Consider the following 15,096-nt stretch of genomic DNA (forward strand, 5'->3'; position numbering starts at 1 on the left):
ATCCTGTTGCCATAGGCCAAGATCACATGAGTTGGGCTGGCTCAGAGTCATTGCATTACTCAGTACTATGCTAGTTCCTGCAGTTTCTTTCATGGCAACTTGCATGTGGTTGGTGTGGCTGCTGGTCATTTTTAGGGTAATTATTCCCCTTTTCCATGTGACCAGAAGTGAAATTATGGCCCTATTGAAGTGATGGCAAAGCTCCCATTGACTTCCATGGGGGTCAGGATTTCACCTTATGTCTTTAAGTCCATGCATAAATGTTTCTGCAGAGTGAACAAACCTATATTCACCCAAACACCATGTACACTGCTACTGGAGAATTACATTTAAGTAATATACATTTGCTTTCAACTTGCATAGGCCTGGGCTGGATATAGCGCCAAGATTTTAGCCATGCTGTAAAAACTTTGATTTTGTTACTAGCTTTCACTTCATAGGCCATAATGGCACCGAAGTCTGCTAGGTGGATGCTATATACACTGGCTATTCAGTGAGCCTGGGACGTGAGTAATTATAATTTTATATCCTTGAATGAACCAGGGATGGTATCCTTCAGGAAAGGGTTGCCTAGAGAGTCACATGCATTCATAACATGCACTGATATTTTATCTTGCTTTGTCATGCATTGTGTTCAGTGTAGCTTGTGACAGAAACTATTATTACTCACTTGCAATGAGAGCTCTGAATTTCTCTCCTGGATGGTTACACTGTCCCTCTCCCTTCTCTTCAGGGGCTTTCACAACTCCCTACTACTAGACAGGTGCAGGGGATAGATTCTGAAGCTGAGTCCATTAGTAGCCCTCCAACATACTGATGGAACCGCAGCATAACCGTGGCAAATATGTAAAAGTTTGCAATCCTCTTTTAGTGTCAACTGCTTTAACAGCTTCTGGATCTTTGAGACATGGTGAAGATAGTGGATCTGTGTACGAAAAAATTCAGAGAATTCAAGTTACAGGTAATAAACAGTACTGATAGTATCTTAAATGTACATAGTATCATTTACCCTAAAAATAACAAGCATTTTACAAACCATGAACCAAGTTTCAGCCTAATGCATCAATGCCACCATATACTGCAAAAGTAGCCATAAGGTGTGAATGTATTCTGGGCAGATAGATCCTCACATGCAGATTATTCCTGCCCTGAGAAGGAATCATCCCACTTGTGTGGCACTATGCATTGGTTCTATTGCCAGGCCAGGGGAAGCACATACCCCAACATGTGGACAACACTCTCTAAATCCTAGAACCCTGCCAGATATGCCCTTCCTTAGTTCTTGTCACAGATGATCTTTAGAGCAGCCTCTCTGTAGGTTTTTGATGGGAGTCATAAATGGGATGGAAATCTTTACCCTAATCCTTCCGCAAAGTATGTGGATTTTTAGGCAGTCATCCTGCCAGAATTTGGACCTTTGTATACAAGGAGGAAACACCGTATCACTAAAATGGAGTCACCTTTGGGATGGAGAAAGGTAGTTGGATGGACAGGCAGCAGCCACTAAGATGAACAGACAATAAATTGAAAGGGAAATTCTCAAGGAAGGACATCAGAATAAGCTACTGTTTTTACTAAAATACCCTGGAGTCTTTAATGTCCAAAGACAGCAGGCAAAAACCCGTTTCATAAAGTCTTGTCCAAAAGACTCACCTAAGTAAACTTTTTTGTGATACTCAATTTATCACCTTGGGAAAATGAAAGATTATGGAACATTCAAATCTGGGGTTTCTTTAAATGCAAGTATTTCATACTTGATACTTAGGCCACTAAGCCAACCACCCGACTAACTGTGGGCTCCATCTAGCAAGATGGTCCCCACAGTGCAGGTACAAAGCCAACGTAAGGACGCCAGAATTTGTTTTCACTCTTTTGTTTCCTAGATTTAATAATCATTATACATTTTTGTAGTGTTTGCTAGCCCTGGTATATTTTTATTACTCAAACCATCCACAACTGGGGAAAAAATGGTCTATTCAATAAATTCTCTTTATTAAATATTCCTAGCCCTGTTTAACAGTTAAAAACTAATATGGAATTGGCTTGTAACAAAGAAGAAAAAAGGGATCATGAATTAAAAAAAACAGACAGGAGAAAATTCTCTGTATTTTTCCTGTTTGAGAGTGGTAGTGAAGGTGGTGGTGGGAGGAGACCATGTGGAGTTCTTAAATATAAAAATAATGTATTTTACATTTGTCTATTAAAATATTATTAATTATTTTAGTTATCTAGCTCAATCTAATTGTTCCAGAGATGGTGGACCATTTAATGCCTTCTGGTGGAACATTTAAATACGGTGTTTCAATGGAAATGGCCCACCTTGATTATCACTACAAAAGGTTTTCTCCCTTCCCCTCCCTCTCCCCCCACCCCCGCTCTCCTGCTGGTAATAGCTCATCTTACGTGATCACTCTCCTTACAGTGTGTATGGTAACACCCATTGTTTCATGTTCTCTATGTATATAAATCTCCCCACTGTATTTTCCACTGCATGCATCTGATGAAGTGGGTTTTAGCCCACGAAAGCTTATGCTCAAATGAATTTGTTAGTCTCTAAGGTGCCACAAGTACTCCTTTTCTTTTTGCAAATACAGACTAACACGGCTGCTACTCTGAAACCGGTGTTTCAATGGAAAGACTCCCATTGACTTTAACTCAACTTGAATTAGGCCCCTTATTTAGTGTTTGTTTTTTTCTATTTCTACATGGATACTAAAGAATAGTGATAAAGCTAGTTATAGTTTTTATTTAGCTTACTCTTCTTCTTCCAGGGAATTAAGCTCTACAGAGAGATAAGACCAAATTACAATCTCTAAATTGTTCATGCAAGCTAAAATGATAAGTGTGATAAAAATTTTTGCTTCACGGAATAAACTGATCATGTGGCTGAGGAAGGAATTTTTCCACCTATATACACATATTGCACAATTAACCAGATGCATTGTGGCAAACCAGTGTGGTTACCTTTCTCAAAAGCATCAGACATTGAGTATTGCTGAATGCTGGACACGAGATTTGAACCAGTATTCTAATGTGGAACATCAAACCATCTGTTCTTATATTTCACACTTTACATTGGATTTTGAAAACCACACTATGAATGACATGCCTACACATATGCTAGTAGGATTATATCTCGTGTGCATATTCTAAATAGTTATTTTTCAAAGCTTCTGGTAAGCTAAATTTTTTTTGCGCATTCTCTGAGTTTAAAGAAAAGGAGTACTTGTGGCACCTTAGAGACTAACAAATTTATTTGAGCATAAGCTTTCGTGACCTACAGCTCACTTCATCAGATGCATTCAGTGGAAAATACAGTGGGGTGATTTATATACACAGAGAACATGAAACAATGGGTGTTACCATACACACTGTAACCAGAGTGATCACTTAAGATGAGCTATTACCAGCAGGAGAGTGGTGGGGGGGAACCTTTTGTAGTGATAATCAAGGTGGGCCATTTCCAGCAGTTGACAAGAACGTCTGAGGAACAGTGGGGGGTGGGATGGGGGGATAAACATGGGGAAATAGTTTTACTTTGTGTAATGACCCATCCATTCCCAGTCTCTATTCAAGCCTAAGTTAATTGTATCCAGTTTGCAAATTAATTCCAATTCAGCAGTCTCTCGCTGGAGTCTATTTTGAAGTTTTTTTGTTGAAGTATTGCCACTTTTAGGTCTGTAATCGAGTGACCAGAGAGATTGAAGTGTTCTCCAACTGGTTTTTGAATGTTATAATTCTTGACGTCTGATTTGTGTCCATTTATTCTTTTACGTAGAGACTGTCCAGTTTGACCAATGTACATGGCAGAGGGGCATTACTGGCACATGATGGCATAGATCACATTGGTAGATGTGCAGGTGAACAAGCCTCTGATAGTGTGGCTGATGTGATTAGGCCCTATAATGGTGTCCCCTGAATAGATATGTAGACACAATTGGCAACAGGCTTTGTTGCAAGGATAGGTTCCTGGGTTAGTGGTTCTGTTGTGTGGTGTGTGGTTGCTGGTGAGTATTTGCTTCGGGTTGGGGGGCTGTCTGTAAGCAAGGACTGGCCTTTCTCCCAAGATCTGTGAGAGTGATGGGTCATCCTTCAGGATAGGTTGTAAATCCTTGATGATGTGTTGGAGAGGTTTTAGTTGGGGGCTGAAGGTGATGGCTAGTGGCACTCTGTTATTTTCTTTGTTGGGCCTGTCCTGTAGTAAGTGACTTCTGGGTACTCTTCTGGCTCTGTCAATCTGATCTCTGAGTTTAGTCACCGATGCCTTTTCCTGCCTACCAGTCATCACATCAGAATGTGGTCTTTGGAATTATATATACAGATGCTCCCTGACTTACGCAATCATTCTGTTCCGGAATGCCTTGCATAACTCGGGAAGCATCTGTATTTACAAAATCATTTTACAGGGTCTAGTTCCTCATCATCATTCATGATGGTCTTTCATAACTCCCATTAATCTTAATAGAAATTGTGTATGTTCAGCCAGTAGAGAATATCAGCATTTTGGCCTTTAATCATTTTTTTTTTCCTAATCAGATGTGTAGACTTAGATGTATTTCCAAAACTGTTTGTGTAGGAAGCATAGCCTGCACTTTAGGTAGGCACAAAATATTTTCTGATTAATCCATACTGGAACAAAGTGTTCTGACAATAAAAGAACATTGCACTTAAACTAACAACAAAGCTTAACACTAGAATCGGACCTTTAGTTTTTTTTAAAAAATGTCTTCTACATTCTCCCCTCTCTGATTTTTCAATAGTGTTTGATACTAGAATTAAGGTTTACTGTTTGTGATACTGTTTTTAGTTCAATTTGATTTGAGCTCACTATTGATCAGTATGCACCTTAATGCAGTCCATGTTCCAAGTGCTGACCAAATGTCTAATTGCTAAATTACTCAGTGTTTTAGTTGCTGTGGGCAATTACTAATATCCCTCCCATTCTTCACCCCTTCCTTTGGAGCATTTTATTTCTTCACAGTGAGCCTTCTTCTTCTTCTTCACACCAAGACCTCTTTACACTGCTCTGGCAACATAAATGTGCCTTAAAATGGGTGTAAATGTAATTTAATTAACTTTAAATTAGGGCTGTGAATTGCCGTTAACTCATGCGATTAACTAAAAAAAATGAATCGTGATTTAAAAAATTAATCACGATTAATCACATTGTTAAACAATAGAATACCAATAGAAATTTATTAAATATTTTGGATATTTTTCTACATTTTCAAATACAAAGTGTACACTGCTAATTTTATATTATTATTTTTTATTACAAATATTTGCACTGTAAAAATGATAAACAAAAGAAATAGTATTTTTCAATTCACCTCATACAAGCACTGTAGTGCAATTTCTTTATCGTGAAAGCGTAACTTACAAATATAGATTTTTTTTTGTTACATAATTGCACTCAAAAACAAAACAATGTAGGCTCTAAAATTTTACAAATCCACTTAGTCCTACTTCATGTTCACCCAATTGCTAAGACAAACAAGTTTGTTTACATTTACCAGAGATAATGCTGCCTGCTTCTTATTTACAATGTCACCTGAAAGTGAGAACAGGCATTCGCATGACACTTTTGTAGCCAGCGTTGCAAGGTATGTTCATGCCAGATATGCTAAACATTCATATGCCCTTTCATGCTTCGGCCACCATTCCAGAGGACATGCTTCCATGCTGATGATGCTCATTAAAAAAATAATGTGTTAATTAAATTTGTGACTTAACTCCTTGGGGGAGAATTGTATGTCCCCAGCTCTGTTTTACCCACATTCTGCCATATATTTCATGTTATAACAATCTCGGATGATGACCCAGGACATGTTCATTTTAAGAACACTTTCACAGAAGATTTGACAAAAAGCAAAAAAGATACCAATGTGAGATTTCTAAAAATAGCTACAGCACTCAACCGAGATTTAAGAATCTGAAGTTCTATCCAAAATCTGAGAGGGATGAGGTGCAGAGCTTGCTTTCAGAAGTCTTAAAAGAGCAACACTCAGGTACGGAAACTACAGGACCTGAACCACCAAAAAAGAAAATCAACCTTCTGCGGCTGGCATCTGAATCAGATGATGAAAATGAATATGCATCGGCTGCTCTGCTTTGGATCGTTATCGAGCAGAACCCGTCATCAGCATGGACGTATGTCCCCTGGAATGGATGTTGAAGCATGAAGGGACATATGAATCTTTAGCACATTTGGCACATAAATATCTTGCAACACTGGCTACAACAGTGCTGCTCTCACTTTCAGGTGACATTGTAAACAAGAAGTGGGCAGCATTATTTCCTGCAAATTGTGACCAAACTTGTTTGTCTGAGCAATTGGCTGAACAAGAGGTAGGACTGAGTGAACTTGTAGGCTCTAAAGTTTGACGTTTTATTTTTGAATGCAGGGGATTTTTTGTACATAAGACTACATTTGTAAGTTCAACTTTCATGATAAAGAGATTGCACTACAATACTTGTATTAGATAAATTGAAAAATACTATTTCTTTTGTTTTTTACAGTGGAAATATTTGTAATAAAAATAAATTTAAAGTGAGTACTGCACACTTTGTATTTTGTGTTGTAATTGAAATCAATATACTTGGAAAATGTAGAAAACATCCAAAATATTTAAATACATGATATTCTATTATTAACAGCGCAATTAATCGCGATTAAATCACCTGACAGCCCTACTTTAAATGTAATGTACACACACTTTACACTGCCACAGTGATGTAAAGGGGCCTAAACATATGTCTACACCACTAAGAAAAATCCGCACACGGAGTCTCAAAGCTTGCACTCCAGCCTGAGCAGGAACATCTACATTGCTATTTTTAGCCCCGCAGCCTGAGCCACATCAGCCCAAGTCAATTGACCCAGGCTCTGAGACATGGCGCCATGGACTTTTCTTTCCAGTGTAGACCTACCCTTAATGTAAATGAAAATCAGGCCCCATGTATTTTTATGTATGTGGTCATGTCGTGGGTTGTCAGAGTCAATCCAATTTGCCACTTGAGACAAATCAATATCCATATACCCATGACTAATCATGCCTTTTTGCTTCCATATATTATAAATATACATGAAATTGGATTGAGAATCACAGTAGAAACTCAAACCTAGTTAGAAAAAGAACCCGATGTGGAATCTGGGGCACTGAAGCTGATATGGAATCTGGGACACTACTCTGATGCTACTATGTGTTGCAAATTTCATTCTTCTTGAGTTTATACAGAACTATGATCCATTTCTGTTCTCACTGACATCAACATAAGCTTTAATAAGTACTTTTTATTTCCATTTTAATCGGTAGCCTATTTACAGATAAATTATAGCTAAAATCTACAAAAATTCTAGTTTTGCTTCATCTCCTACTTCTCAAGGGATATTTTTATTGAACTAAATCCCGTTCTGTCAATTGTAATAGTAATTGTAACAGTATATGGTGTCTGATTTGCATATCACTTAGCATACCCATGAACTAGGGAACAGACTTAAACAGAAGCCTGTAGGTATTTTTGATGCCACAGAAGTAGCTCACAGTTAAAGCTGTAATTGAAATTGACACACACTCCCTTTTCTTCAGAACAAAATCCAGCTGACTGATATTTCTCATACTTGGTCTTCTGCCAAAGGAATTTTGGGGGGAAAGTTTGAGGGTTATCAGAAAAGGCATTCATGAGATATGGGAGTTAGGAAATGTAGAGAATGTGAAATGCTTCTAACCGTTTTTTAGACTCTCATATGTCAAAAATGGATTGGTCGACTCCATGTTTAGTTGCTTTAGATGTTCTGAGTGATAACTCATATTCTCCTCTGAGCAAATTTTGGGAAAGTAGAGATGGGTAATTCTGGAGTTATTTGACAGGATTTATTTGAATCTTTGACAATCTGTGACTCCCTTATGGAGCGCATGGAAGATTAGAAAAACCTTAAACATGTATTACCATACTTTCTAGTATATATTTTTAAAACTTAATTCTCAACTTAGAGTTTCTTGGCCTTCAAGACTCTAATGGTATTTTTATTACTTGTATTTCTTTAAGTATGATTGGAATTTAATTTCCCTGTCTCTCTACCTACCAGCACTATTGATAAGGCCTTATTCTTCACTGCCTGTGCAGTCATTTGTACTTGTGCAAGCTGAGAGCAACATGGGTGCAAAACATTTTACACCTACTGTACACAGGTATTAAATGACTACAGAAGATGCAAGGCAGTGACAAAATAGGCCCATTGTTTTTATAGGTTGGGTACAAACCTGAAAATGGATACACCAATGTAGCATCTGTCTATGAATACAATATCTTACAACTAAACAGGTGTTCTTGTTAAGTCGTGTCTATCTGGCAACTCCCATGCATGATATCTTTGTTCTTGAGTGCAAAGTATATTTAACAGACACATATCCAATATACCCTTATGAAGTTCAACAACTTTTCCACTTGATTTATGAACCTACACTATACATATAGTATACAGAATCTATACAATATTAAGAGATGCTTACTTTTTTAACGTGATGCCAATTATTTTAAATTGAGTTAGAAAGTGTGACTCATAAGCCAGATACACTAACCAAAACCTCTTTATTTTAAGAGATGCCAGTACTAATGTATCCTTAAACAGCTGGAACAATTCTATTGGCACAATAAATGTATTTAAGCATTTGAGTGGACACAATGAAATTAGAAACCTTCAACTGATTTAATTAAGCATCTGAAATTAATGAGTAAATCTGGTTTCCCTGCAGTGAAGGAGACAGCTCAGTTACCCAGGATCCAGTAGAGGAAAGGAAACAATCAATATCTTTTTCCCTATGACAGTGGAAATAACATATGAGCTAGCAGCAGCTGATACATTAAATTAGCAAGAAAAGGTATTAAGTTTTCACTAAAACAGATAAGGGGTACATTTTTTAAAGTGCCTAAGTGATTTACGAGCCTACACTGATTTCAATGGGAGCTAAGACACTTTTGAAAATCCTACTACACACCTATCTGCATCTTTAGGCACCTAAATACCTTTGAAAATTTGGCTGTAAAGGGGCAATGACTTCAATGAGAGAAGAATCAAGCCTTAAGACAGTGTGGACCTAATCCAAGACCTGCTGAAGTCAATGGACTCCTGATCAGGTCCTGAAGGTGTATGTATGTTACGTCATATCCTTTATATTGCTTGCAAGGTTCACACAGTACCATTGCATTTTTTACTAAGAGGCACTCTTAGGCCTTGTCTATGTTAAGGAAATTGACATCAATGCAAGTACATCAATATAGTTACACCTGTGCAAATTCCTAATGTAAATGCGCTGCATTTGCACAAAGCAGGATTTATGGAAGTGTAGTTGATCTGGTAACATACCAGAATAAACTGCATTGCAACTCTTCCGGGTGCCATTTTGGCTTCATCATTGACAGAGAAAGGATAGTCAAGTGGTTAGGGCACTAGCCTAGGACTTAGGAGGCTTAGGTTCAATGCCTTGCTCTGCGACAGACTTCCTGTATGCCCTTGGCCAAGTCAGCCTCTTGGTGCTTCACTTCCCCATATGTGGATAATAGCATTTCCCTACTTCAGAGGGGAGGAAAAATACATTAAGGACTGTGATGTTTTCTGATGCCCCAGTGATGGGAGGGCACTGACCATTGCAGTTACACCAAATTTCCTTAACAAAAATAGGGTGTTACTAATATGTCATAAGATTTGTCCTCAATGTTGGGGGCGTGGAATATTCTTTAACTGGCTAGTTTAAAAAGTGAAAGCTAAGCAATGCAAGTAAAAAAAAAAAGAGTAAAATACTGAAACTCTATGCTAATTAGAAATGGCAATATAAATACTATTGGAATTAAATTACTTTTTAAAAGAAAGAGGTCACAGATCACAGTTTCTGGTATTACAGAAACTAATTCAACTCTAATTCAGCTATTTCTCTATGCTTCATTTACTATACAAGTTTGGGAGGTTTTTTTAAATTCAAACTAGATTAGCATGTTAGTAGGTCATAATGGAGCTATTGTTCTCCTATCACATACATTCCAGTGCAATTCTATTACTGATAACAACAGCAGTCTGTGGAATTCAGGTTGAAAGAGAATGCTACACTGTTACATCCAATTATCTAACAAAGGAAATGTAAATACAACACACGTTTTTAAAATGTCAAGTGCTGACAGAAATATTTCCTTCTTAGTATAAAAATATTCACAGTAACTGTGGAATCTTCTGTCTTGGGGATGAATTTGGTTAGCAAAACTTTGGGCAGGCATGTGTATATCCAGGACCTAACCCACCACCCCTACCACAACTAGCCATCCAAAGTAAAGACTCGGAATTCCTTCTGGAAAAAAAAAAAGAGAACATATTGGACTACATTTTAGAGATCTCCAAATCTAGCCTTTAAACCTGTGCAGCCAAGTAGGTGCACATGCAGTTTTGGACACTCTCATTTGAGCAAGCTCAAAAACTCGAACAGAAAATCCTGTCTTCACAAGGACCTTGAACCCCTTGGAACTGGGGCAGTTCCACAGCTTGTGGAGGGAAGGATCTGGGGAACTTCTGAAGAGTTCTGCCCCTCACCTGGGGGTGTCCTGTGCTGCAGGAGATTTGTGGTGAGGTAGGATGTGGGCAGTATATCTATGACTATGTAGGTCCCACCCAACTCCCCCAAAATGGTGATGTAACAGCTGATGAGTTGTCTACAACAACAACTATCATATGACTTCACTGGCTGCTGCTAGAATTGCACAGGTGTAATGGAGTGGAGAATTTTGCCCTGTAATTGAAACCTGTTAACAATTAATAGAATTCAGCTAACTCTCTCTTCCAGCTGTGGAGTAAGTCTGGAGAGGGGACTAATACCATGTGCACACACACAGTATGGACGGACAGATGCTGCTATTCCAGCCCATAAAACATTGCGATCACAGAAGCACTGCACCCTGGCCCCAGGTTGAGTGTGGGTAGTAGATTTCACGCCCCTCTGCCCCATGTGCATTTTATCTGCATGATACAGTGTATTTCACCCAGAGGGAGTAGAGATCTGTTGAGTTAAAATGTGACACTTTTTTGCATAGTCACTTTTCAGAGAAGAAATGCATTTTAATGCATAAGAGGAATCTGTGTATAATCCTTGTATTTCTTCTGCCTCACACAACAGCTGAGACTGAAGATCTGAACTCTGTTAAGTGTCCTTGAAAATATTCCATACACAAAGATAAGAGCTTTAAGCAGGAGCAGGCTTGTTTAACCATGAATAGAACTGCAATTTAAATTTACCAACTACATCCAGTGCATCCTGTCAAGGTTGTACCTTGTGCTTATACAACTAATACAACAAAATTGAATCTATCATATACTGTTAGTTCCAGCAGAGCCCACAATGTGTCCACACATGGGAGAATAAAGTCTGTGTCTCAAAGAGCTCAATTCAGGCTGCAATGAGTCAAGAGTCTAAATGTAAGGACAAGTTCTGGAGTCAACATCAGTTTCTACTCATTCCTCACTCTGGTAAAACTGCCACAGGAGTTGACTAAAAATGGAGTGAAGACCTTAGAATCTGTCCTATAATCTACATTTGAGAATGATTCATACAAAAGGGGCAAATTGGTGCTACTAAAATGTGAATCTTCACCCTAATTTGTAACAATACCCCCTCAAATGAATTTGGGGGGAAGATGTCAAAAAGTTTCAGTAGCTTTTTTAAATATTTTGTGTGTTTCTGTGCTTCCTGATTTCAGGCATAAAAAGGAAGCAGAAATTCTGAATCACAATGAGAAAAGTTATTGTTGTGGACCAAGCTATTCTTGGAACCTTTCAAACTCAGAAACTTTCAGGAGAAAATCTGTACTTGCAAAATTTCTAGTCTGTTTTCATGACTAAAGAAGTTTAGACATTTGCCCATCTCCAGTGATACTGTTGCTAAATCCTACCTATTTTTCCCCTCCAATATCTCCAAAGTCTGCCCCAAAATCCTTGCTCAGGCCCTGATCATCTTGGGCTTTGACTACTGCAAACTCCTCATCTCTGACCTCACTGCCTCTCATCTTGCTCACACCTTTGCCTTACCCCTGTCAAAATGCTGCTGTGAAAATAATCTACCTTGCTCACCTCTCTGTCAATGTCCAGTCCCTCTTTAGCACCCTTCACTGGCTCCCTTTATTTTCTGTGCCTTATCCTTAACGCCAAAGCCCTCCACTTTAGCTCCTGCATATCTATCTATCTGCTCCATCACTTCACCTTCCTTTTGCTCTCTCCACTCTGCCCACGCTGCATGACTAACCAGTCTTTTTAGTTCCTTCTCCAATTCTCCTTTTTGTGTGCTCTTCCATTCCACAAAGATCCCTCTCCTAACCAGATCTGTTTCTTAGAGACAGTGAGTGAGTTCTTGAGTGTGTTTGTTTGCTTGCTGGTTTGCTTTCATTTGTAAAGTCTGGTGGGGCAGCCTGTTGTAAGAGAAGTAGAGCCTTTGATCACAGTTGAACCTTAATTAGGGAGTGGAGCTTCCCTAGGCAGCACACCTATAAAGACAGTAGCTGTCCAGCCAGTGGCACAGGAGCACAAGCCATCAAACAGCTGAAAAAGGGGAGTTTGAGTGGGAGTTTAGGGGACAGGTTGTGTAGTGTGTTTGTTTTTTGTTTTCTTCTTGATAGGAGTTTAAGAAGGAAGGCTATGACAGCTATGGATTCCTGAAGAATTCAAGAGACAATGAAAATGACTGGAGGTGGAAGCTGTGGGATGTACATTATTCTGGAGATGTTTCAGAGTAGCAGCCGTGTTAGTCTGTATTCGCAAAAAGAAAAGGAGTACTTGTGGCACCTTAGAGACTAACAAATTTATTTGAGCATAAGCTTTCATGAGCTACAGTTCACTTCATCGGATTCTGGACACAGTACCTGAAAGGAGCTTCATTTATATGAAGTGCTGCCTGACGGATCTGATGAAAGAGAAGATCCAGGGTTTGAAGATGCAGCTAGAAACTACGGTTGAGTTTCAAAGGGGATTTTATGGATGATGGAGGGAAGGAGAGAAGACATTGAAGAAAAAACTCAAGACTTGCAGATCTATACTGGACAAGAAATGGCTGGATGTAGAAAGTGCTCATGGAAGCATGTGACTATGAGAACAAGACAGAGGAAAAGATGGGCCCATGAAGAAGAAGAAACACAGCTGAGGAACAGGTTCACTGAGTTGGAATGTGAAGGGGAGAGGCAGGCAATACCAAAAGATGGGAGAGCAAGGAAGAAGGGAAGAGACAGGCAAGAGACCATGGAAATTGACAGAGTTCGGAGCCTCAGGAGGATAGAGAATGACTCTCAGAAGTTTGCAAGTGAGAACAGAAGATAAGAAGACAGTGGAAAGTCAGAGAATAGCACGAAGAGCTGCAAGAGACAGGTCTACAAGACTGGGGACTACCTACTAAGAAGAATGGATAGGCCTGTCACCAGAGCTGATCCAGAGAACAGAAGGGTGTGTTGTCTGCCAGGAGCTAAGATACAGAATGTAGACTGAGGCTGCAGAGGATCTTAATAGGAGCAGGAAAGAATCCACTGATTGTCCTTCATGTGGGAACAAATAATAGTGCTAGATTCTTGCAGGGATGCATCAAGGAAGACTATGCCAGAGTTGTCGCTAGCAGAGTTACTGTCATGGTGGATAGAGAATATGGACACATTTGTCAAACCGGAGTTAGGCTCCTAAACCTATTTAGCCTTCATTGTGAGCCGCAGGACACTTTTATTTAGAATTCTAAATATGAAGTTTGAAGCTTAACTTCAAGCACCTAGGTTTGAAAATGTTGACCAGTTTGGGGGTTGCGTGTTTTTTGTTTTTATGTTTGTTGTTAACAAACGTACCAGCAGCAAAAATCATGCTGTTGGCTGTCTATAGCATGGTTTCTTAACAAGGCTGTAAATTAGGGCCAGAAAAAATTTACATAAGGGATTAACTCTGTTTCCTTCATATTGTCCCATCAAGGGTGGAGCTTGCCACCTCATCCCATCACAAAGTAGGCATGAGGCTTGGTCCTCAAAACCCAAAGATACCCTGAGATTGGCAGGGAAGCATCACAAATTTCAGGGTGTCCATAGCAACCTGGGGCACTTGTAGAAAGGCCCATTTCTTCACTCTGCTTCCCAGGCCTGCTCCCTAAGGAGCCCCTGCCAGCAGCTGCCCCAACTTCACCCTAAAATGGTTTCCAGAATGTGAGGGGAGAGGGGAACACATAAGATAATGTTGGGCAGTTTGAGAGGCAGTGACGCAGCAGAAAGTGGCCACCCTTCACCCCAGGCTAGCACTAATAACCTGTTCCCTCAGAACCAACACACCTGCACTGATGTGTCTGCTCCTCAGTTCCCTATCTAGACATGCTACTCTGGTCCACAGGAGGCTTGTGAGGCTTAATTAACTAACAGTGGTGAGGTACAATATGGTCACGAGCACCACCAAAATGTCTCCACATAAGATTAATAACAAACACCAGTATCCAACGGACACTAACTTCCATCCTTCTCAGCAGGGAGCCTGAGGACTGAGTAGTATTGCACTACCCTTTACCCCTGGAAGTGGTCCTTACAGATCATGTAGTAGTACATTGTGGGGGAAATATGCAGTGTCACTACTTGTGATGTACCTAATCTGTTGTTACGTAGACAGCTTCCATCAGGGCGGTCAATCTGCCACCTTTTACCATCAATCAATTCACGTTAAAATTAAAAAACAAATAAGTCAGATGAGGAAAAATATTATGAAAACATCATGACCTGTTATTCAATTAAGTAAATCACACACACGAGAATCACTACCATCCACAACAAGACAAAGGTAACTAATATCACACTTTCCCTGCGTTGCCCAGTGATAATATGGGGGCTGTTGTGTGCATGTGCAATGCCCCTCTTGCATGACAGCTTGGAGACCACTATTTACCGGACTGTGAGAATGGACTCGGCCTAATGAGAAATAGGAAAGCAATTATTTTGTAATAAGTTATGGACATTAGGCAAACAGCACTCTAAAAACTGAAACTTTTGAAATATTCCAGAGTTGTGTAAGCATAATTCTAATGCATCTTGCAGACTATCAAAATTCAGTTGTAA

General features: G+C 39.4%; 1 long non-coding RNA gene across 4 annotated transcripts in view; it reads right to left on the bottom strand.

The window, feature by feature from the left end:
* The window catches only part of LOC119855473, a 109,380-nt gene that overhangs the window by 82,932 nt on the left and 11,352 nt on the right, over positions 1-15,096 (bottom strand). For all 4 annotated transcript variants that reach the window (XR_006281695.1, XR_006281694.1, XR_006281697.1 and 1 more), the window contains exon 3: positions 671-925. This is a non-coding gene — a long non-coding RNA (uncharacterized LOC119855473). The remainder of the gene's footprint in view (positions 1-670; positions 926-15,096) is intronic.

The sequence above is a fragment of the Dermochelys coriacea genome, chromosome 5, assembly GCF_009764565.3.
Source record: "Dermochelys coriacea isolate rDerCor1 chromosome 5, rDerCor1.pri.v4, whole genome shotgun sequence".
NCBI classification, from domain to species: Eukaryota; Metazoa; Chordata; order Testudines; family Dermochelyidae; genus Dermochelys; species Dermochelys coriacea.